A 22846-nucleotide genomic window follows, 5' to 3' on the forward strand; every position below is an offset into this window, starting at 1 on the left:
CAAGATCCCAATTTGGGTAACTAAATCCTCTATTAGGAATTCCAGGCTCAAGGTACCTGTGTGGATCATGGTTCCATCTTTGGATTAATAAATATTATAGAGGCTTTTGTACTTGTTCCTACACATACCTACATCACCAACAAGTACACACACATGTCTACACATTATATCATGATATATCATACAATAATACCAACATTAGATGGGTTAGTAGGGTTAGGAGTCCATGAAATCCATAATCCACATGTGAAAGCACATAAAGTATATAATAAGAAATGAATCTTTAAACATATCATGGAAAGTAACATCACATTTCTTATCACTAACATACAACATAAACTTAGTATCTCATAATAAGTCTCAAATCAAGTCGCTAGGGTGGCACTACACCACCCCCCCCTTCCCTAATAAATTTTAAATTATCTATAGCCTAGAATGACACCAAAATTATTGGTATATATGGAAGGGAGGCTAGAATAGAAACTATGGTGAAGAATCTCTATTGGGTTCAAAAAAAGATTGCAAAGTATTCAAACACATTTTCTTTTAATACCAATATGATGAACCTAAATTAAATATTACATTCTTGCCTACATTTTTCTCATAATAGATAATTAATAAATCTTGCATATAGGAAAACAAGTCAATATGTGCTTGAAAAGCCATGAAACTTGAAAAACATTTCTTGATGCTTTAGGAAAATTGGTGAGGTATAAATGAGTTTCTCTATATAGAAAATAAATTTTGGGATAGATGTAATTTAAATTCAAAAAATATTGTGATTGGTTTAATCAACCCTTTTAAAAATTCTAAGCAGGGTTTACAATTTCTCTTTTGCAAATCTTTAAAGACCTTTTTGAATATCAAAAACATAAATAAATGCATTGAGAATAATAGTAGTGTTTATATGCATTGTTATTGTAAATTATACTAGTGCTCATATGCATTGTGATTGTAATTGATCATCTTCATATCTTTGTTGATTATTTTTAACCACAATAAATACATTTGGCTTGCTTTCTCCCTTAGATGCTTAACTCACATTCTTAGATGACGAACCATCTGCTTATCTAGTTTTTCTTCTTTGCTTGGTTTCTACCATGTTGAATAAATCTTGTATTTTTTATCTTCTTCATTTGAATCAAATTAAATTTGGGTAGTATTAATGAAATTTTGACTTCCCCTAGAATCAAAAACACCTTCTTTCACCCGAGCTCCATCCTTTTTTAATTTTTCTTGAAAATTTACTCTCTTAGTTGTTATTGAACAAAAAAATTGATGATAGACTAGTGTTAGAATGATAAAATAACTGAGAGTAAGGGGGGTGAATCAGTTATCCCCAGGTCCAAATGTAGCAATTTAATTTTTAAGAACCTCAAACAACTTATTAAAACTCATAAAACTACTTGGCCAATATAGGAAATAATCAACAACTTAACTTATTCATCTCATTACTAGTTCTCTGTTTAGTATATGCTGAATAAAAGTAATAAACAACAATAAATAACATGCATCATGAAAACAATATTCACACATGTATGAAACTAGGATTTAACATCGAAACCTGATTTGGAAAAAAACCACCAAGTAACATGCTACCACTTTTCACTCTTTTGAAGTGAGTTTAGTTAAGAGGCAACCCTATTTAAGGTTACAAGACACACTATTAGGTGTGACACTATTAAAAGATTTAATCACCTTATTAGGAGTGGCCTAGTTAGAGGTCTTTACGTCATTCCATTAGAATATGACCTTGATTAAAGGATTTACAATATGACTATTGGGTCAACATTTATTAAAGGATTTTACTACCATAATGGTTAGAAAGTAATAACTAGGTTTGATTTGATGAAATATAACTCTATGAAAATATAGATCTCTATGTGACTCATTTTTGGTTCATTTATTGGAATTCATCATATACTCCATCTCTAATCTACTTGGCAACCCTTCAAGAAATCACTCTTCACCAAAATTTTGACTTTCCTCTTGCAACTTTGTTCTTCATAAGTCATTCACAAATTCACTAATCAACAACCATAAAAATCTCTTGTATCTCTTTACATAGGTAGCTTAAAAATTTTTCTAATTAAACATCACCATAGATCTTAGGGTCTGATCAGATTCATTGAATTTGTCCATCAATTAGTCCTTCTCCTTCTCTCTTGAAACTTCTAGAGCTTCTCATTGAATCCTCACCTTAGATTTCTTAACAAATCAAATTCATGTATTAAATACACTAGCTCATCAATCCTTATCATTTACGTATTTTGACCAATTTGTAAATTTTCAACTATGTCAACCTCAAATATTGATTCTTTCACAAACTATTATTTTTGTGACACTCGATCATCACTATGTTCTTCAAGTTAGTCAACACTGGGTAGCTACATCTCTACTATTCTATCTTGCTTGGCCTTAACTACACTCGGTCACTACTTTAGTTTTCTCCTACATCTTGCTCGACCATAACTATCACTCGGCTAATATTCTTTGCTCAACTATCTCTTAAGTTCCTTAATCTTCTACTTCAACTTCTTCATTGACCTTGTAAAACTGTCACTCAGTTAATCTTAGTGTTTTAGTCAAATTCTTATCTTACATCAAATATTTCTTCCATACTTCAACTCATTTGTCTTCTTCACTTTATATAATGATCAAATAACACATTATCTTATCAAAGATTAACTGATCAAGTACCTATTGTAATTCCATCACATTTACTCTTCTTTACTTCAACCACTTCACTAATTCACCTTTTTATCTCTTCTTTTCAAATCCTTTTCATCAATCAACTGGTATGACACTCTATACTATTAGCAAACTTCTTACTAGTAAGGTTTGACATCAATGACAACATGTTCCAATTGTAATTTCCAAAAGACTAGAATGTTTTTAGAGTCCTCCACTTAATTATAACATGTTTAACTATCCACGGGTCTTATATTATTATCTAAAAAAAATATTCTACCATTATTAGACCCTTAAATAACCTTGATTTTGTTATCTTGAATTGGTGCTGAGAGGGTGCATGAATCAATATAGACTTTGAAACCATCAGCTAACTTTTCCAATATTCTGACCATCAGTCCTTTGACTAGTAAGATAATAATAAAGGTGATACAATAAAAACATACAAGAGCACATAAGAGAATATATATCAATGACACTGGAGATTTTTTTACATGGAAATCCTCAATAAGAGGATTGAAACCACAGTGGGAATAATGCACCCACTAGCCTTTCCTTACAAGTAAAAGGGTGCCCTGTTAAAGGCTATGATTGTTCTTTTTGAGAATATGTCCTATTAGGAATGTATATAATCTATTAGGATTACATAAGTATGTTAAGGCTACCTTGATAGAGCATTTAAGATACAACTTGCTAGAGGATTTACAAAGACTTATATTCATGCATGCCTAATTAAAGGATTATAATATTTGCAATGTGAAGAAAGAGAACTAAAGTTTAGATTGAAAATGTGGCACATCTTTCCCTGTAGATCTCTGTGAATATTTTTAATGTTCTCTTATGCTCTATGTGTGTGTTGTCTTTCCCAACAATCCCTTTGTATCAATTCCCAGACTTGTTGTAACACCCATGTTGCATTCAACTTGTCTATTTCTCACTTCTACTCTCTATAGCCAATTTTCCCTTTGTATTGTCTTGCTATAAATTTTCCTTCTCTCAAAAATAATTTTATAACCACACTCAACCAAGTTTTTGATTCTTTGTTTTATTTGCAATGTCTGGGCACCAATACTCCATTCAAAATTCTCATTCACAATCATGGATTCAAAAATTTTTATCCCATAGATGAGCTTATTATAGAATACCTGTGACTACCTATAGGTACCTAGCCTTGTAGGTTTGTTTTCTACTAGTCACCCTATGACTAGCCTCTATCCTTCCATCCTTCAACCATTTTGATGTATATGCCTATCACATCATGATGTAAGAACAAGTCTTGCTTCCTAACCCTATTTTCTTTTAGGTTTTCTAGGATACTTCTCTAGCCTATTAGGGTTCTTCTTCTAACCCTGACTTTGAAGAACTCTATTCCCAATCCTTCTACTTTTCAACTTGTCCACACCAATGATGAAATCCACTCAACCCTAACATGCTTCGTGGATGCCTTCTTGGTTCATCTATATCACATGCTCAAAGATGACCAAAACCAACCAAAATGGAGAGGAAGGTTTGCTGCTAGGTCATAGGGTCCATGACATTGATCATTAATCCAAAATACGTTCAATTCCTTATCGATCTCAAGAATTTGCTTGAAACTAGGCCAAAAAGGACTACAAGGAATTATGCCTCCAAACTTACCTTTGGCACACAACCTAGAAAATGGCTTAACAAGGTGATAAATAAACTTTATATCCTGATACCCTTTTGGAAGAAATTTTAGATTCATTTGGTCTCACTTCTCCAAATTGTCCACATAGTGTGTTGCTATTTTTAAGCCTTAAATTAAGGGTTTCACCAATGTGCTGAAATTTTCATAAGGGTTTGATTAGATCCCTAACAAAACATGTCACTAGAACTTCCCAGTGGGTATAAGAACTATCCACCCTTAAATATTTCTCTCCATCAACTTGGATTGAAGCAACCAACACACTCAATCCCATCAAATGCTGTATCAATCATTGTGATCCCTAACCATGTTCATTTGGCTTGCTTAGGGCATCATTGTAGAAATGCCAAACATGCTTTCCAGGGACCACACACTTGCACACCTATATTACAAGGAGTCATCTCACACATTCTAAGAGACCATACATATGCCATGGTGGAAAGGTGAATTATGACTCCATATTTAGAAACTTCCTAGTTTAGGTCAATGACAGTGAAGAAAACAAATATTTTTCAAAATATAAAGGAATGAAATTAAAAGCACTATCTAATCACAAACATAACCTAGTATTTACATTTACTAACTCATAGACAAGTCACAATACAGATTCCAATCCATTCAATGACCCCAAGAAACAAAAATGCTTTGACTGTGGTACAATTGCTCAACAAAACTGTTTGTTCATTAAGACATTTTCAAAAAAATGCAATCCATGTTTGAAATATAAGGTAGGAAAGGTTACTAAGAGGAGAGGTGTAGTGCCTACCCCTAGTTTACATTTTTGTTATCATTGCCAAACTCTTTTAGGCTAGATTTATGCTTATTTATTGGTAGTATTGTTTTGAGATTATTAGCTATTGTTTCAGATTTAGTTGATTTATGATGAGATTACTTGGTACTCTATACTTCATGTATGCATGATGATTATTATAGTGTTTTTAGTTATTGATGATGATCTTAGTTAAATGGATTATCATGTTTTTTTTTTTTTATAGATACTTACCCCATACTGCATGTGTATGGTGTGCGTGTATGTTTTCTTTATGTATGACATTTTTGATGTGGTTAAGGAAGGGAGTCGTAGTCACCTGCTAGTTGGGATCTACATGATGCACCGCTTCCTGCCATTTTCTATTTAGTCCAGAATATTGTGTTTGTACATGCGTGGATTTTATGCAGATTTTAGGTATTGGGTATTGACTTCCCTGAATTGCCAGGATGAGTGTACCCTATCGCATTATCTCAATGGTAAGAGAGGGGAGATAAATTCTTAAGTCCAAATCCTAGCCTTTGAAACCATTTGTCCTAGAAAATTAGGACAAGTATTTGAGTTGTTTACCTTCTGAATGTGTTGAATGATGTTAAGTCATGATTATAACCCTTTTGTTTGATCTTGTATGTGTTTTTCTATGATGAATTTTTATATTTTGTTTTATGTCTTTAGTGATTTTTCTACTAATTAAGTCAAATTAAATTATTAAATTAATGATTTAATTTAATGAAAATTTACTATGGTATTTTAATATTTGATTAATTGAGAAATTAATTAATTTAAAAAGAATTAAATTTAAAGATAAAAGTTATAAGTATAATTTTAAAATGTGATAATATTAATTTAATTTAATAATAATATATATTTAGAGTTCATTTTTAAATAAATGCTAAATATTATTATTTAAGTTAATAAATATTTTATCAATTAACATTTCGAAAATAAATTAAAGCAGGAAAAGATATTAAATTATTAAGAGTTTTAAAATTGCATAAAAATATGCATGGGATTAAAATATAACAAATTAATTAAAAAGTGAAAAAGATATTAATTTATTAAAAGTTTTAAGTTTGCATAATGTGTGCATGAGATTAAAATTTAATAAATTAATAAAAAAGAGAAGTCTAGTGAAAATTAAATAAAGTGATTTTATAATTCAATAAACATGCATGGATAAGATAAAAGAAAAGATAAAGAAAAGATAAAGAAAAGTTAATAAAGAGTTAAGACTGGTGAGTAGAGAGTTCTCTTGGGTGATTGCACAATTAGTGCTTCGGTTTTAGGAGAGAACTCCTTATCACAAATTGAGGGTTCATTTTTGAAAGACCGCGAATTTTGGAAGAGGAAAGAATTTCAGAAGAGAGAAGATTTTGAAAGGAGAAATTTCTCTTGCAATCTTCTTGGGCATAGCGATTAGCATCAGAGTTCAGGTAGATGCTTGTGATTATTCGCACAGTTTATTAAATTTCTTCTTTTCCTTTCTTCTTTGTGTCTGTAAATGGTTTTCTGAATGATTCTCTATGATGAGTGTTTCAATATGATGAAATTGTAGTATGAATGTTAAGTCTTATGTATATAGAAAGATTGATATATCAAATAATCCTCCTTCGGTAGATTCAAAAGTGAAAATTAAGCAGGGAAGGGTTTTGTATTAAAATTAAAAATTTAAATAGAAAAATTTGACTGATTGGCCATATTTTTCCTATCAGAGATTTGCTAGGATTGTTATAAAAAATGTATTTATTTAAAATTTTTAATTGGGATAAGTTTTTTGTTTAAATTAAATTATATATAATTTTAAACAAAATAAAATATAAAAATAAATATTATAAATAAAAATTTAATAAAAAAAGGGGGAGGCCGTGACGCCCCCACCCTCCCCCAAGCTTACCTCTGTGGTCTGCGTGCAGACTGGTTGCTACACGCGACAACAACCAAGCCTGCGACAACCTTTTTAAAAGGGATGCATGGCTTCTTCTGGCTGGCAGGCCTTAAATGTTTTTTCTAAAATGTTATTATTATTATTATTTATTTTATTAAATATGATTTTCATAAATGTAATTATTAATTATTAACAATTTTATTACTAGTTACATTTATTAATTACTAATTTAATTAATGATTATTTAATAATAATATAGTTTTTAAAAATAATTATCAATTAATTAAATTAAATTTAGTTTAATTAAATTTAATTAATAATGAATATTATATAATAAAGTTTTAAATTTAATTTATTATTACTTTTAATGAATTTTGATTTCTAATCAAACTGTAATTTTTTTAATTTAAAAATTAATAATTATTATTTTAATAATTTAATGAAGTTTTAAATTTATTTGATTATTACTATTAATAAGAATGATTCTAATAATATTGTAAATTATTTTATTTGGTTATCAATAGGTATTATTTTAATAATTTAAATAAATAATTACCCTTAAGTCATTTGGATTAATGAACTCAAAAATCGAATTAGGGTAATTCTATTTCTTATTCAAATAAATGAATGGGTTAACTTGTAAGGTAAAACTGAGAATCTCTCTTACTTGAAACACAGATTAAAATAAGAATTGAAACCTTACATTTAACTCAACAGTGTGTTTTACAAATCAAACCAAACTATGAAACCTACATTGTTTTGTATGTTGTTTGAGTTGTTTTGGGTTTGGGTTGACTAGAGCATTTTCCAATTTTAGGACACTTACCAGAGGCTTGGGAGTTCTACGATTGTGATGTTATGCTAAATTATTCTTGATCTTTTAAACCCAACCATGGTAATGTGTTTGGTATGCTCTATGATAAGTTGTATTTATTGTTTGTTATTGCTTTCCAATATTTTTGTGTGAAGCTGAGGTGATGTTATGACCTACTTGACTTAACCATTTTGGAGCCTTCGATCAGTTGTATTTGGATTGCTTTCTAGTCGCTTTGATAGGATTGAGGTGTTTGTATGATTTGTTCTTGGTGATGTCATGTTATGACATATTTGACTTAACCATTTGAATCTTCAATCAATATTTTTGGGATGCTTTCCAATTGCTCATAGAGAATTAATGTGTTATTGTGAATTATCTTGTGATGCTTTCTAGCCACTTGTATAGGACTGAGGTTGATTTAATATGATTCTTTGATTTATAGTTTTATGAGCCTAGGGTAGGTTATCTATATGTAATGTCAGGAAGTGGCTTGCAATGAATGCCAGGGCCCTAAGTGGCTGCCAAGGTAACCCATTGTAAGTTGTTTAATAAGTGAAAAAACCACACTAAATGAGAGTAAAATGAACCTAATAAGAGTCTTTGTATGTTCTCACCCATGCCTCAAGTGCTAGTACAAACTAGGATGGCAGTAGAGAGAACGCTTGGTTGCAACCTTGCATCATTAGTATGCCTTGTCAGTACTAGAGGATACTAGCACTACATAGGGATCACTAGGGGGTCGGGGTCCTAAGAGACTGCCAAGGTAACTCTAGCATGATTCATGCAATGACACTTACCTACTTACATAGTAGGTTTCCTACATGTCTTTTTGTGCCTTTGGGTTTAGATGTTGATTTATCTTGGAACCTTTGAGTTAGATTACTTTTAGGACTTCTTGGACTTCGAGAGTACTTTTGATATTTGGATTGATATCCTATTTGGGACTTGAGACTATCTCCTTAGCATGGTAGGAGTGGGCCTTTTGGATTACCGCACGATTGGGTGGTAGTACTTTTTACTCTTACCATTGAGATCCATCCGTTGATACCATGGTTGGAGTTTCCTTGTCTACATTTCCTTTCATTCTATTTCTATGTATTATGATGGATGGTTGTATCTTTATTATGGATGGTTTCATTTATTGTATTGTACATTGTATCATGGATCCAAGGAGGATGATGTAATCTATTTTTTATAAATATATATTCTTTTAGCCTTTCATACCTTGTGGTATGTTCAGTGGATGATTGAGCATTCCAAATTTTATTGCCAAGTGGCATTGAGAACAAATGTATATTATTTAAATGGACATTGGACTTTTAATTATTCTTTCATATGGATGCGGTATTTATTATACTTAGTATTAATTAAATTAAATGTGATTCAACATCTTGGGATCCTTGAGGAATGTAACTTGTTATGTATGCTTACAGATGATTGTATGTTATTGCTTTCGCTACTTTATGTTTGATGTGTATGATATTCTTTCTTGTTTTTAAAAAAAAAAATTGTTTGGCAAACTTAGTAAAAACTTTAGGTTAATTCTTTTGGATCCCTTGGTAGGGTGTTATAGGAGGGGTGAATTAGGAACCAATAATTTTTTTATCTTACTTCACCAATTAATCCTTCATATAATGTTCTAATCTAATTGCATGTATGGAAGAATGAAAGCGATAAAAAATTCATAAAACTTTGACACAAGATATGGTCACCAAAAAACCTTCCAAATAGAAAGTAAAACTGGGGTGGGGATGATGCCCGTGAGCTTTAGTATTGTAGTATAAAGTTAACCTGTTAAGGCTTACAAATGATCACTTGTAGTGATCTGCCTTGTTAGGAGCAATAAGGATTGTGAGGTTAACCTTGTTAAAGGATTTATAAACATATAATGAAGTATGCACTCGATTAAGAGATTTAGAAAAAGACTATTAAGTCTTCCATGTTAAAGGATTTGACTGATGCACTTGTTAGGATGAACCAGTGGCTAATCTCTGATCTGCAGCTCTGATTTTCTAAATGAGATTCCTTGAATTACATTGATCACTTGATTGCGATAGATAAATCTCTGTTATCCCTTATACTACTTGTAGCATTCTTCAATTTTCACTCTTGCTCATCATATTCTTCTTTTTCATGCTTCTTGGATATGAAGCAATGCATTACATTTATACCAATCTAAATCACAACTTACTGGAGTCAGGTACAATATTGATTTCATCATAATTCACAATGTCGGCTCAACTGCTATAACTTGGGTTCTGAAGAAAAACTTGGTGATGTTCTGATACACAACAAAAACTATCAACACTTTGCACTCTTTAGCACTGTTGAACTTGAAGCTCAATCCATTCTAATCACTTCTAAGTAGCTCAAACTTGGTCAACACTATGTTACTCAGTGAACACTGAGAAACTTGGTAGTTTCTAAATCACCCGGTTGACACTGCATGACTCAGTCAACACTAGATTCATATTGTTAACACTATGAGCTTGGTAGATACTATATAACTTGGTTAACATACCATAGCTTGGTTAATACTATGATCTTCTTCACTTCCACTAAATATCTCAGTAGCCTCTACCACACTTGGTTTGCACTGTACATTGTTAATGAAGCTCAGTAAACACTGCATAGCTTGGCAAACACTACAAACTGATTGATACACTCAGTAGAAACTATAGAGCTTGGTAGCAACGTAACCATTTGACTAAGTGTTGAGTCACCAATAGACAAATTTACCTTAATTTTAACAATCTCCCCCTTTGGCATTAGTAACAAAAAAATTTATCAGGTTCTCTTTTTGGACTTTGTTTGTGGTTTTAGGTCCCTATAAAACCTGGTTTTGTTGTTGGGTTCAAGACTTTTCTCTTGGCGGTTTTATTGCTTTATATTTTCTCTTTTTGTTAAAGGGTTTCAAGGGCCCTTCAAAACCTACTTTTACCTTAATCTAAAAAACAAAAACAATTATCAAACCAAAAATCTAAACATTCACAACTATAAGTCAAAAACTTCCTTTATCATCATTCTATGTCTTCAAGTCGGTTTGACTTCTTGCTTTTTTTGTTTTGTAATGTACTCTATTTTTCTAATTCTTCAAATTTCTTTTGTAAAGATATTTTCTACTTATCTATACAAGTATCTGCATAATACTATACTACTCCCCCCTACATATATCTGTCCTATATACATACATCTAGAGTATAGTAATCTTTTCTCCCTTTGTCAATATCTTCTCCCTCTTTACACAATATACAATATCTTCTCCCTCTTTTTGACATAAATGCCAAAGGTGTATAATATCTATATGTTAATACCAAAATGTGACAAGAAATAATAATGTACCTTCAAGATTAGTACCATTGTCTTGTAATATTTTACTTGCATGCCATGCAATCTAAACTTCTATTGATAATTCCATCACGTGATTAGCTATGGAGAAGTTGTTGTCATGGATGAGAGTCTTTGCATGCTAAGTATTTTTCTATAATTCATCCATTATTAGAAGAATCATGCCCTACATTTTTGCTAGTGTGGCCCTAATTCTGGCTTCTTCCTTCAATAATTATGCCTATAGATTTGTCAGATATCTAATCTTTGTATAATATATAGAACTATAACTTGGATCAAGTGATAACTGGTGTGCACTTTTCTTCATATCTTCATCTATCTTGGACAATTTCTCCTTGATCTCCTTTGTGAAGATAGATGTATCACTTAGTTTGACAAATAAAGAAACAACATTATTTATAGAGGTTTCTATAGTAGCAAGAATGCTAGATAGTTCAACTTGATCTATTGCAATCTTTTGTGCAACTTTCTCCAACACTCTATTTTCAAACTTTCTTGTAGCTCTTTGAAGTAGTTTCTCTTGTCCATTCAAGTCTTCATTGAATTTATGGACAATTTCTACTAACTGATCAAAAATAGGTTGAGTACTATCAACCTCAACACTCAAAGCATCAATAACTATACTCTTGATGTCTTCTAGCACTTGGTTCTTCTTCTTCTTTTCTTCTCTAAGATTCTATTGGTTAGCTCTCTTCTTTAGCAATTTACCTAGGGTATCCATTTGATCAGGGGCAAGGGTAGAGATAATCCCAATTTGGAATAACTATGTCTTCATCTAGATGAATTACTTCCTAATCTTTACCCTTTTCTTTTAGAATGGTATAAACAATTTGTTTTCCCTTGTCTAAGGCTTCAGTACTCGGTTGAGCCTGGTTGTCAACTATCATTTTACTATCTATGGATACACTTGGAATAGAAACAATTGTGGAAATTGATGGACTAGCAACAAATGTAGAAACAACACTAACAATAGGAATACCTTGTTGTTGCTCAGTCAAGCCTAATGATGGAGGAACTTTTTGCTCGACAGATGAAGTGCTGGGAACTTTAGTCAATGTAATACTTGACATAATAGATCCAGAGCTTGGTTGGATACTTGGTATCCACAAACAGCTCGGTAGAAGCTTTCTCTAAGCCTGATTGCACTAAGGCTTTTCTCAGAGAATGAGGAAATGAAGCCATGACTGCTGCTACAATTTTCTCTACATCTATTTCTTGAATGCTTTGTATCTCTTGCAGGCTTCCTCTAGTAGCTTCTTGTTCTTCCTCCTCATCATCCAGTTTGACATCATCTAATTCATCATCTTTTATTTCTACTTCTTCCTAATCTTCATCATCCTTGTAATCAACATTTACCACAAGTTCATTGGGTTGATGCAACTGATAGATATTCTTCAATGTAATTGTAGCTACCTTCACTACATATTCAATGTCCTTATGCAATATCATGCAAGTGTTTAAATTGAGAGTGAATTTCTTCTCATTTTTCTTCAAGGATTTCTTTACCTCCTTATTACTAAGACTTGGTATGAGTTGTCTCAAAGTTTGTTCAAAAATGTCCTTAGTAATTTTCATTGCACTTTCCCATCTAGGTATGATTGTCTTCATAAGTTCATTAGGAATTTGTTTAGCAAGCTCATTTGGTGAGTACTTCCATTTACCTCGTTTGGTTACAAGAGTATCCTCAATCTTCCTTTTCTCTTCCTCATTCCTTTTCTCATATTTGAGATATTTCAAACATGCCATGCCAGTTCCTTCTTCCATCTTCTTCAATATTTCTTGAAGTGTAGGTGCAGATCTCATGAAGATAACCTTCTCGGCTTCATCTTCGCCTAACTTCAACTTCTTCCTAGACTTGGTTGCCCTTCTTGTGAATACAATAGGGGAGGACTTGGCAGGTCTGGTTATAATAACCTTACCTTTCTTCATGAGAGGCTCTTCTTCCTCAAATTTGGCATCCTTTGCTTCATCCTCTTCATCATCCTCTTCTACATCATCACCTTTCCCCTCAATAAGCATTAGAGGAGAACTTGCTTGCTTTGTGATTTTTAGTAGCTCCTCTACTCTTTTCCTTTCTTTATTCATTGATTGAGGTAGCTTGATCTCAAGCTCAATTCTTGCCTTTGCCTCATCATATGTTCTAAAATAGGTGGCTTTGGGATATACAGACTCATTTAGAAGAGCCTCTATAATATCCTTAGTGTCATCAATGTTATCCTCATATTCTAGAGGCTTAACCTATGCCACTCTAGGTCTAATTGCATGAATGTATACTTTGGAATAGTCAACCATGAAACATATATCATCCTTGTAATCTTCTATAATCTTCTTAGGGATCCTAAATCTATTTTTCATTTTTTCTTTGAATGCTTCAAAATAGTTATCCATGATGATATAAAAATTCTCACCCATTTTTGCTATATACTCATTGATCTAATATAAAACAAGAACATCCTTCCTCCATACTACAACACCTTTGGAAGGGAAAAAAATCTGAATGTAAAAGAATAGACATGTCAAAAGAGAACCAAACTTACATGGGTTATTCTTTGATCCTCTGATCTTCTCCTTTTTGTTGAATTGATTCAACAACAACTCAGTAAGGTCAAAGGATAGATTATTCTTCACTACCTTATATTCAAGATCGACAGCTTCACATGATACACTATTTAATTGACTAGAGCTGTAGATTTTGTGTGCAATTACATGTATGCCAAACTTTAGCTCCATGTTCATTACTCCATTAAGCTTCATGCCTCTTTTGTCCCACTCAACAAGAGTCTTCTTGGTTAGTTCTACCTGACCTAGGGATGTGGTTGTCTTGGCTTTGTTTAGCACTGGAAGTCCAATGATTCTATGAATCATTTTCTTTGTAATCTAAATAGGTTGATTCGATCATAGTTTCCCATTGTGTACATGACTAAGAATAAGTCTGATCCATTTGACTTGAAAATCCCTTAGCATATGTGAAATGTGTGTCAAACCCTTGGTTTCCAAATGTTGATGCTTGAGCTTCAATGCACCATCCACACACAATTCCTTCAACGCCTCATTCATCTCTAGGGTTTTGAGTTCTTGAATAGAATAGTTATAAAATGAATGGATATCATGTACGAGTAATACCTTAGGTGAAATTTAAGACTGTGCAACAATTGGGTCAAGTGCCTCTGCAATTATTGGACTCAACTTGAAATTAGATGCCTTGCATTTGACTCCATGGACTAACATTTCTGAACCTTTCTTGAATTTTCTACTAGAAGATGCCATGCTCAGGAGGGTTTCTAAAAACTCAAGAATTCTTCAACAATAGATACTCAAATTGCTTGAGGGCTCTGAATTTTCTCTTCAAAAATAGCTCTAGAAATTCGTGGTGAAATAATACATTTGATTTCTTCCTTTTAACAAATTTCCTCTCTTTGATTTTCATTAATGCTTCATACTTAAATACGCTCAATGAAAAACTGTCCTCCACTCAGTTTAGATTTTAATGCTCGAGAGACATTCATAGCTTGGTAGAGTCATCATCACTTGGTATCTACATCCAATGCTTTTGGAGTATCCTAACCTTGCTTACTAAGATCTTGCGACTTGACCTAGCTCAATAAGGTCTTGGATTTCTATCATTACTTGGTGATCCTTTTGCATCTTGAATGTTGATTTTGGATCCTACTACTTGCTAGATGGAACTAATGTTAGATGACTTCTTCTGAATCACAGTTCTAGTGATCTCCATAGGGAACTAAGTTGAAATAATTGACCCACCTAACTTATTGACTTGGGTGTCATTCACTTCACGAATTTGATTTTCATTCTTAGGACATTTTGGTACCCATTGCTCCCTGATTTTTTTTTCTCGATATTTTCAGCTTTGGCTTTCTTTTTATCTTCAATTCTACTTGTATTCATATAGTTCTTGGTAAGGTGTCCAAGTTCTATACAAATAAAACTTCTTTTTGTAGTATCTCTTTTCCTCATGTGACGTTTCACACAATTTTTTCCAATATGCCCAAATTCACCATAGTAGTGACATCTACACCATGTGTTGTAATCCCATCCAAATATTGCGTTCACAATTTATTCTACTGGTTCCACTTCTTCGTTTGCACTCTAAAAATTTGTGTCATTGTTTCTTGCAATTGTGACATTTACCTTCAAACTTTGGTTTCTCTTTACATTCACTTGCTTTATGACCATGCTTATTGCAACTGCAACACTTTCCATTGAATTTTACTTTTCCATTAGTCCAACATTTGTTTGATTTATGACCTATCTTACCAAAATGATTGCAAGTAGGTCTTTTATTCTTTTGAGCTCCTTGCTAATATGATTCAACTTCTTTTGTATATCTTATTACAACTTTGCCTTTGTGTCTATACTGACTTAGCTCATTCAATTGATTCATGCTTTCTTGAGATTTCATCATTCTTTCATAGTTTTGCTTTTCAATACTGAGTTCATTCTATAGTCTTTCATTTTTTGATCTTAGATTCATAAGCTCTTCATTTGTATTGGTGAGTTTGTCAATAAAGTTTGCTTGCTGAAGGGATAGTTTCTAAATTTCATTACTTGTAACGCCCCACCAAGGGATCCCAAAAGAATAAACCTAAAGTTTTACAAACTGTGCCAAACATTTTTTTTTTTCCTAATACATGAAAGATCAACCATTCACATCAAATCATGATAGCGGAAGCATTAACATTTAATCATGTAAAGCATACCTAACAGGTTACATTCCTTAAGGATCCCAAAACGTTGAGTCACATTTAATTTAATCAAACTAAGTTTAACAACCTCTACTTCCACATTCATATAAATTATAGAAAATCTAAGATTGATAATATTCTTTTGTTCTAAATGCATCTTGGCAAATCAACTCTGAATGCTCAATCATCTACTGAACATGTCACATGGTATGAACGACTCAAAAGGATATAAAAATGCAAAGATAATGATTTATCAACCTTATTAAATCCATGATACAAGTACATTCAAGTAAATGTAAACAAATAACATGCATGATACATCCATTCATCACTAAGGATATAAAAATCATCGTAAAAAATAACCATATATCATAAAACACAATTAATCTAAGTGCGCGGTTCCTCCCAACCGTCAATAGCATCATTAGACCATCATGGGCCCTAGCCATCCCTCTACGCGTAACATCCCAAGTCACCAAAGAGATCATCGATATTACCAAAGTAGGAATGTCACTCCTAAAACATACTACATCATACGTAGAAAGAAATCTAACATGTTACAACATATGCATGAGAAATCTAATCATACAAAATAAAGCATAAGATGATACTATAAGTAAATAGCATTGTCTATCACTTGCTAATCATCAATATAAAGAATCATGTTAGCAAATAACATCTAACATAAGATATAACATCCATCATAATAATCCAAGAATAGAAGGAAGGTAAATGCCAACAAAGAATGTGCTGAAAGAGATAAACTCAAGTCGAAAATCCAAATGTCAAGAGTACATCATCCAAAAATTGCCAATCATCATCAATGTAAATCGATAGTCACAATAAGAACATTCAACAATAAGTACACCATTAGAGGTACACACAAACTCTACAGAGGAGACTTAGGCTACATTCTAGGGAGTGTCATCACATGGCTGCTTGAGTTACCCTGGACTGGTCTCTCAATAGACCCCGGACCCTCAAGCGTTGAGTTACCCTGGACTGGTTACTTTGAACCCTGGACCCTCAACGTGGCACATGTGGAAACCAAGAAGCCCTCTCAAGAAGACGAGGCACTTCTCCCATCCTTAGTCTATAAAAGCACTCAAGGCATGGGTGGATCAAATATCTCTAACTTATCTTTTTTAGTGTGTTCCCCCCCATAAATTTTAATTACTAGATTATCACTTATTACATAACTTGCATTAGGTTACCCTGGTACTGACCACTTTGGGCCTCGAACCCCTATGCAAGCCACTCCCATAGTCATGTACCTAGACAACCTCTCCTAGGCACATAAATCCACAGTTGTGTCCCATACCACAACACTCATAAAGATCAAACTCGGTTCCTTAACAGGAAACCTAATAATAAGATGGTTCTCCCATCCAAGAACACATAAAAGCTCCACAAAATAAACCTCATAAATATAATCTCCAATATGAATCACAATATCCATTGGTTCTTAACAAGCAACCAAAAGGTATCTCAAGAAATATTGATTGAAGACTCCAAAATGATTGAGTCAAAACATGTCACAACATAACATCATCAAGAAATAAATAAACATTTCAGTCCCATCACGGCAACTGGAAAGTAATCTAAGGATAACTGATTGATGACTTGAAAATGGTTAAGTCAAGTGTCTCAAATACAGATGAATCCCAGCTTCACACAAGTAGACTGGAAAGCAATAACAATCAGTAAATAAAAACATCTCATAGAGCATTCCATCACATAACCATGTTTGGGTTTAGAAAGATCGAGACCAAATGATATCAACATGCCACCACATTCGCATAACTCCCAAGCCTCTAGTAGATGTCCTATAACTGGTCAATGCTCTAGGACCACCCAAACCCCAATGCAGATAGTATAAAAAGAATGCAAAATACAAATACATGTTTTAGTTTGCTTACATAATCACATGCAATATGGAGAAAGTATCCAAAGAAAACACAAATGATATTAAATCACCTAATCAGTCATCGTCAACATCTGAAAATACTGAGTAATCATCATATATGAAAACTCCGAGAAATCATCATTATGCCTACATGTACATAGAGTACCAAATGATCCCATCATGTAATGAACTTATTAAAAAAACAATCGTATCAATTTAATCTCCATTGAATAACTACATCAATGACTCAGTGATTATTAACAACTCATTTGTTTACAAAATTCCACTTAATATTCCTCTTGAATATCTATAAAACCTTTATATTAATATTCCTTTTCAAAATTACAAATGATTAACAATAGATCCATTAAAATCAACTCTATATTCGATGCATTAATATTCCAAATGATCGAAGGATAGCCATAGCTCAAATCACTCATTATCATTATCCAATAATTAGTCCAACGTCCTGTCTCATATATTCCAAGATTGTTTGATCCAATTAAAGATTATTACAATATATCAATCCTTAATCTTCATCTATTAATCATGCTATTAATGGTAAAACATAAATATTACCATGTTATTATTTCTCTTATTTAATAACAATTAACAAATTATTATTAAATTAATAACTCGTATATAACATTGTTAATATAGTATTAACAATTCTAATTGAATAATATATCATTTGATACAATAACAAGTATAAATGATAATTAATTTAAATAACATTAATAACGTGCACTAATACTGATATATATATATATATATATATATTACTAAATTTCAACAGTTGATAACAATTTTTAATATTGCTATAGCCCTTTCATGATAAAATCTTCACTGCAGGTTTGAGTTACCCTGCATTGTACTGAGCGCAGGTGTGCGCATGAGGGTCCGTTGTCTCAATAGGTATGTTGGTGGAAACAAAATGATAAGTGGTGGAGGAGTTTAATGTAAGGTTTGAATCCCATACAACTATAATTTTTGGGCAAGAAAAATCTGTTCGCTCCTATCCAAATCTAGAAAGGGCACTCACAAAGACTTTGATACTCCAGAGGAAAGATGGGATCAGTAACAATGCATATGGCCATACAAAAGAACCGAGAGGAAGAAAGACTCTCCAAAGGCCTACTAGTATGATGAGTCTTATAAGCCATACAATTGCGTTTGTAAGAAGTGTGAGGACAAGGAAGAGCCCTTTCCTTTTAGCAACGTTAGTGACGAAGAGAGTAACAGATGATTCCAGTGTTATTAAAGCATATCTCATGCCAGATGCAACTGTCATCTCGGCTTCACTTACTTGCCTCTTGCTCAACATTAAACGTTATTTAAATGAAAGCACTACTTCTATGACAATCACTCGTTGCATTCAAGACAATAATAATAGCAAATTCTGATCATTACAAGTGCTCACAAGATCAAGCTAAGAATTTCTCAGGATACTAGTGAGATCTGAGCAAGATCAATTCTAATGAGCTGATAATGTCAGTACTGTTTTGAACCTTGGCCTATGTGTACTACTGGTCGTTGGATGTTTTGACAGTATCGATGTTATTATGGTAATTTAGAATTAATATTAATAAACAAAATTTAATTTTAAATATCACAATATGATAAAAGAGAAAGCGTTTTAAAGCTACAAGTGATTTAATATTGCTGGAGGATGAACTAAGCCACTGACACTTGAATACTAGACATGGCATAAGAATGCCTCATTAACACAGTTTAAATCTTGGATCGATCACAATTGGCTATAATGCCAAGATTAGCACTCAATCTTCAACAATAAACTACATTCAATTAAATTCCATACTTAGACAAAAGGGCCACAAATTATAAATCTGGGAGGACAAAGAGATTCAATTATATTACGCAAAGACTGCATCAAGTTCTAGAGCGAGTAGGAGTAGGAAGACAATAGTAAAAACAACAGGGCAGAGAAATCGACAAGATATAATACTCAGGCATCATCACAATATAGTGGTAAATCTGTGGTTCTCATATGCCAATCCTTTTACCTTTTCTTTACGAAAACAGATCTGAAAATCTAAAGGAACCCAGAATGAGATATGATACCACAAGGAAATTGACTTTCTTCAAATACACAATCCACTGTACAGATTTCATCTGATCCGCGTGCAATAATGAAGGGCAAAAGCAGTTAAGAGTTTGGGCGTTATATTAAGTGTTGTTTTTTTTTGGTAAATTATCGCAACCAACAAGTTTCAGAGCATAAAAACCCAAGATTTGCAATAAAGTGTTATTTGGTAAACTGGCTATGAAAGCGTTCGAGGCATTCATAAATGGAAACTCAAGAAATATTGTAATGTGTCAAATCTAAGATAATTGCTAACTTACAAAGAGTTAGGTGAGACGATAAAATGAAACATCACAAACAATAACTAAGAAAAAACGTGGTTTTGCACATGTAACAGTGACCTACTGGCAACCTCTCAATTTTTTTGAAGTAATTTACCTCAGGATCAATGATTCAAGATGACCTAGAAACTTGGTTAAGATGGTCATGATTCAAACTACCTTTCCACATTGTTCTACATATTATCAGCGATCTCAGTTTTAAAAATAATTCGTATATTTAGAACTAAAAATTCTTTGATCTGAATTGCTGATCATGAAAAATTAAGAAGCTACGAAATACAAAAACGTACCCCGACTAAACCCACAATCTTACTACTTAAAAACAATGACTGGAAATACCTTTCCGAATGGCTTTCAATAGAATGCTGAGATCAATCTTATGGATGAGCTTGTGCACCGATTAAGCCTTTTCTCCATATGCATTGATGGTGTCGTTACAACTTTCTCCCCGCTCCCCCCTCCAAGTGACTAGGAATGCCTGGATATAAAGACCTCTCAGGGAGCACCTAGAATCCTCTAGAAGCAACTAGGAGATAAGATAAGCATTGCCAACTAAGCGTAAGCCTTATCCCAACCTTCGCCTTATCCCAACCTTGAGTGATGACAAGGATATGGTTGTAGACACCATGTGCTCAATTGGCACGCTAATTCTCGTGATGGAGACAACTCGTGCATAATAGAGGTGCACATACTCCTAGGTAAATATTATTAAAAAAAAATACGCATTAATTTTACTAATATTCTCTTGACCCCTTTAAATTTAATTTATAATTTCTTTTCCACTCTTACATTTATTTTTGAAACTTAATTGGTAATTATTTATTAACTTAAATAATAATAATATTTAGTAATTTATTTAAAAATGAACACTAAATAAATTAATATTAAATAAATATCATCTCGTTCCAACCTTAGACTTATAACTTTCATTTTCAAATAAATTCTTTTTATTTAATTCTCTTTTATTTAATTAATTTTCCAATTAATTAAATAAATACCAATATTAAAATATCCTTTTAATTTTCTATTAAATTAAATCCTTAATTAAATCTTTTAATTAGACTTAATTAATAGAAAAAAATACACCAAGAAGAGTTTGGCAACGATAACAGAGTCGCGACCAAGGGGGAGGCACTACATTGCTCTTCTCTTCTATGACTTCTTTGGCTTTGTCTTTTTCTTCCATGACTTCACATAATCTGACTAATTGGATTTCGTGCTCTCTTTTCAACTTTCTAACTTCTTGAAGATTGAAATTTGTTAGAAATATTAATCTTCCCTTGGATGTATTTAATTGGGATATTCCAAGGATCCCTAAATGTAGTTTGTCCTATTGTACACATGGAGGACATGTCATTACTTGTCCTATAGTCCACATGTGAGGACAACTCATTTTTATAATTCCTTTATTAAGGAATTTAGTTTATCCTGCTTAAGAGGATTGTGACACTTTGCACACACCTATTATGAATGTGGCATTCATGGAAATGGGAGTTACACATGCGAACACATGCAACTCCTTTCTCATCTCCTTAAAAGAGATGCTCCTTTCTCTTTCTTCTTTACACATCATTTTGATGTTATTGTATTGAGCTATTTTGCTCCACCTCTTTCTCTATCTCTCTCTTCTCTAGGCATTTTCCTTCATTCATAATACTCACAAGGGGTTTTATTTGCTTTCCCCTTTGAAATATTTGTCTCCATTGTTGAACTATCTTGGTGTATGCTCTTAAATTTTTCTTATCAAATGGTAACATTGTTTCACAGTTAACTTACTTGGATTTATTTTCTTTCCTTGCTTTATCTTATCATTTCTTACATGGTATCAGTTTTTGGTTACTAATCCTCGTTTTAAGTTTTGTGTTGATGGTTGCCATTCATTGAAGCACACCTCATTTGGAGACATTATTGAGAGATGAAGTTTGTGTTGTAGTTTTTAGCTCTTGGATTTTGCTCATCTTAACATCTTGTGCGTGCAGGTTTTATGTATATTTTTTTTTATCATCTTTGAACCATTAATTTTTAACCCTCTTTGGAAGGCTTGCCACCAAAGGGTTTTCCTGTCAAAAATTTCAATTTTTTTTTGCTCTTGTTTTGGAAGGCGTGCTACCAAAACAAGAAGCATTTATTATTCATATTATATAGCACTCATTTATTATTAACTGTGCATTTTTAAAAATATTTTAAATATTTATCATCTCTTATTTCAATAGCATTTAATTTGTGCAATTTTATAGATTATTTTTTAAATTAATTTTTTTATTTCCCTAATATTATTATTGTAGGGAACACTTAAGTAATCCTAAGTGTAATTTTTTTTCTACATACAATAGATTAGTTAATACTTATTTATATTTCTTTTTGAAATTTAAAATATTTCCCAATCCATATTTCTTTAAAATTTAAAATATATTTTAACATATTTTTTTTTCAAATTTAAAATACATTCTAATCTATATCTTTATGATAGTTACTACATATTTAATTTTAAACATTTAGTAAAATTTTCTTGCCATTTCTAAACTCCTTATCAATTTTCTTTTAAGTTTTTTTAAAACATCTTTCCCTGATCTTTATAGCATCTTTCCTTCTTTTTTTCCCCTGTTCTATCTTTTTCCATTCAACTATCTATTTAGATGAGTCTTTCTTTTGGTTAACATTCTTTTCAGTGCATTG

At 32.3% G+C, this 22846-nt stretch overlaps 1 protein-coding gene across 4 annotated transcripts in view; it reads right to left on the reverse strand.

The window, feature by feature from the left end:
• The window catches only part of LOC149542726 (CASP-like protein 2A3), a 212832-nt gene extending 192195 nt beyond the window's left edge, over positions 1-20637 (reverse strand). For 2 of the 4 annotated variants that reach the window (XM_089797604.1, XM_089797603.1), the window contains exon 1: positions 20510-20636. The gene's annotated coding sequence lies outside the window, so the exon portion shown is untranslated. Of the gene's footprint in view, positions 1-20509 lie in introns of all 4 variants that reach the window. The other 2 variants (XM_089797605.1, XM_089797606.1) reach the window with 2 other exon arrangements.
• Between the last annotated feature and the right edge of the window lie 2209 nt (positions 20638-22846).

This window comes from Cupressus sempervirens, chromosome 8 (assembly GCF_028749045.1).
Source record: "Cupressus sempervirens isolate cs-2001-9-10 chromosome 8, ASM2874904v1, whole genome shotgun sequence".
In the NCBI taxonomy this organism is placed as follows: domain Eukaryota; kingdom Viridiplantae; phylum Streptophyta; class Pinopsida; order Cupressales; family Cupressaceae; genus Cupressus; species Cupressus sempervirens.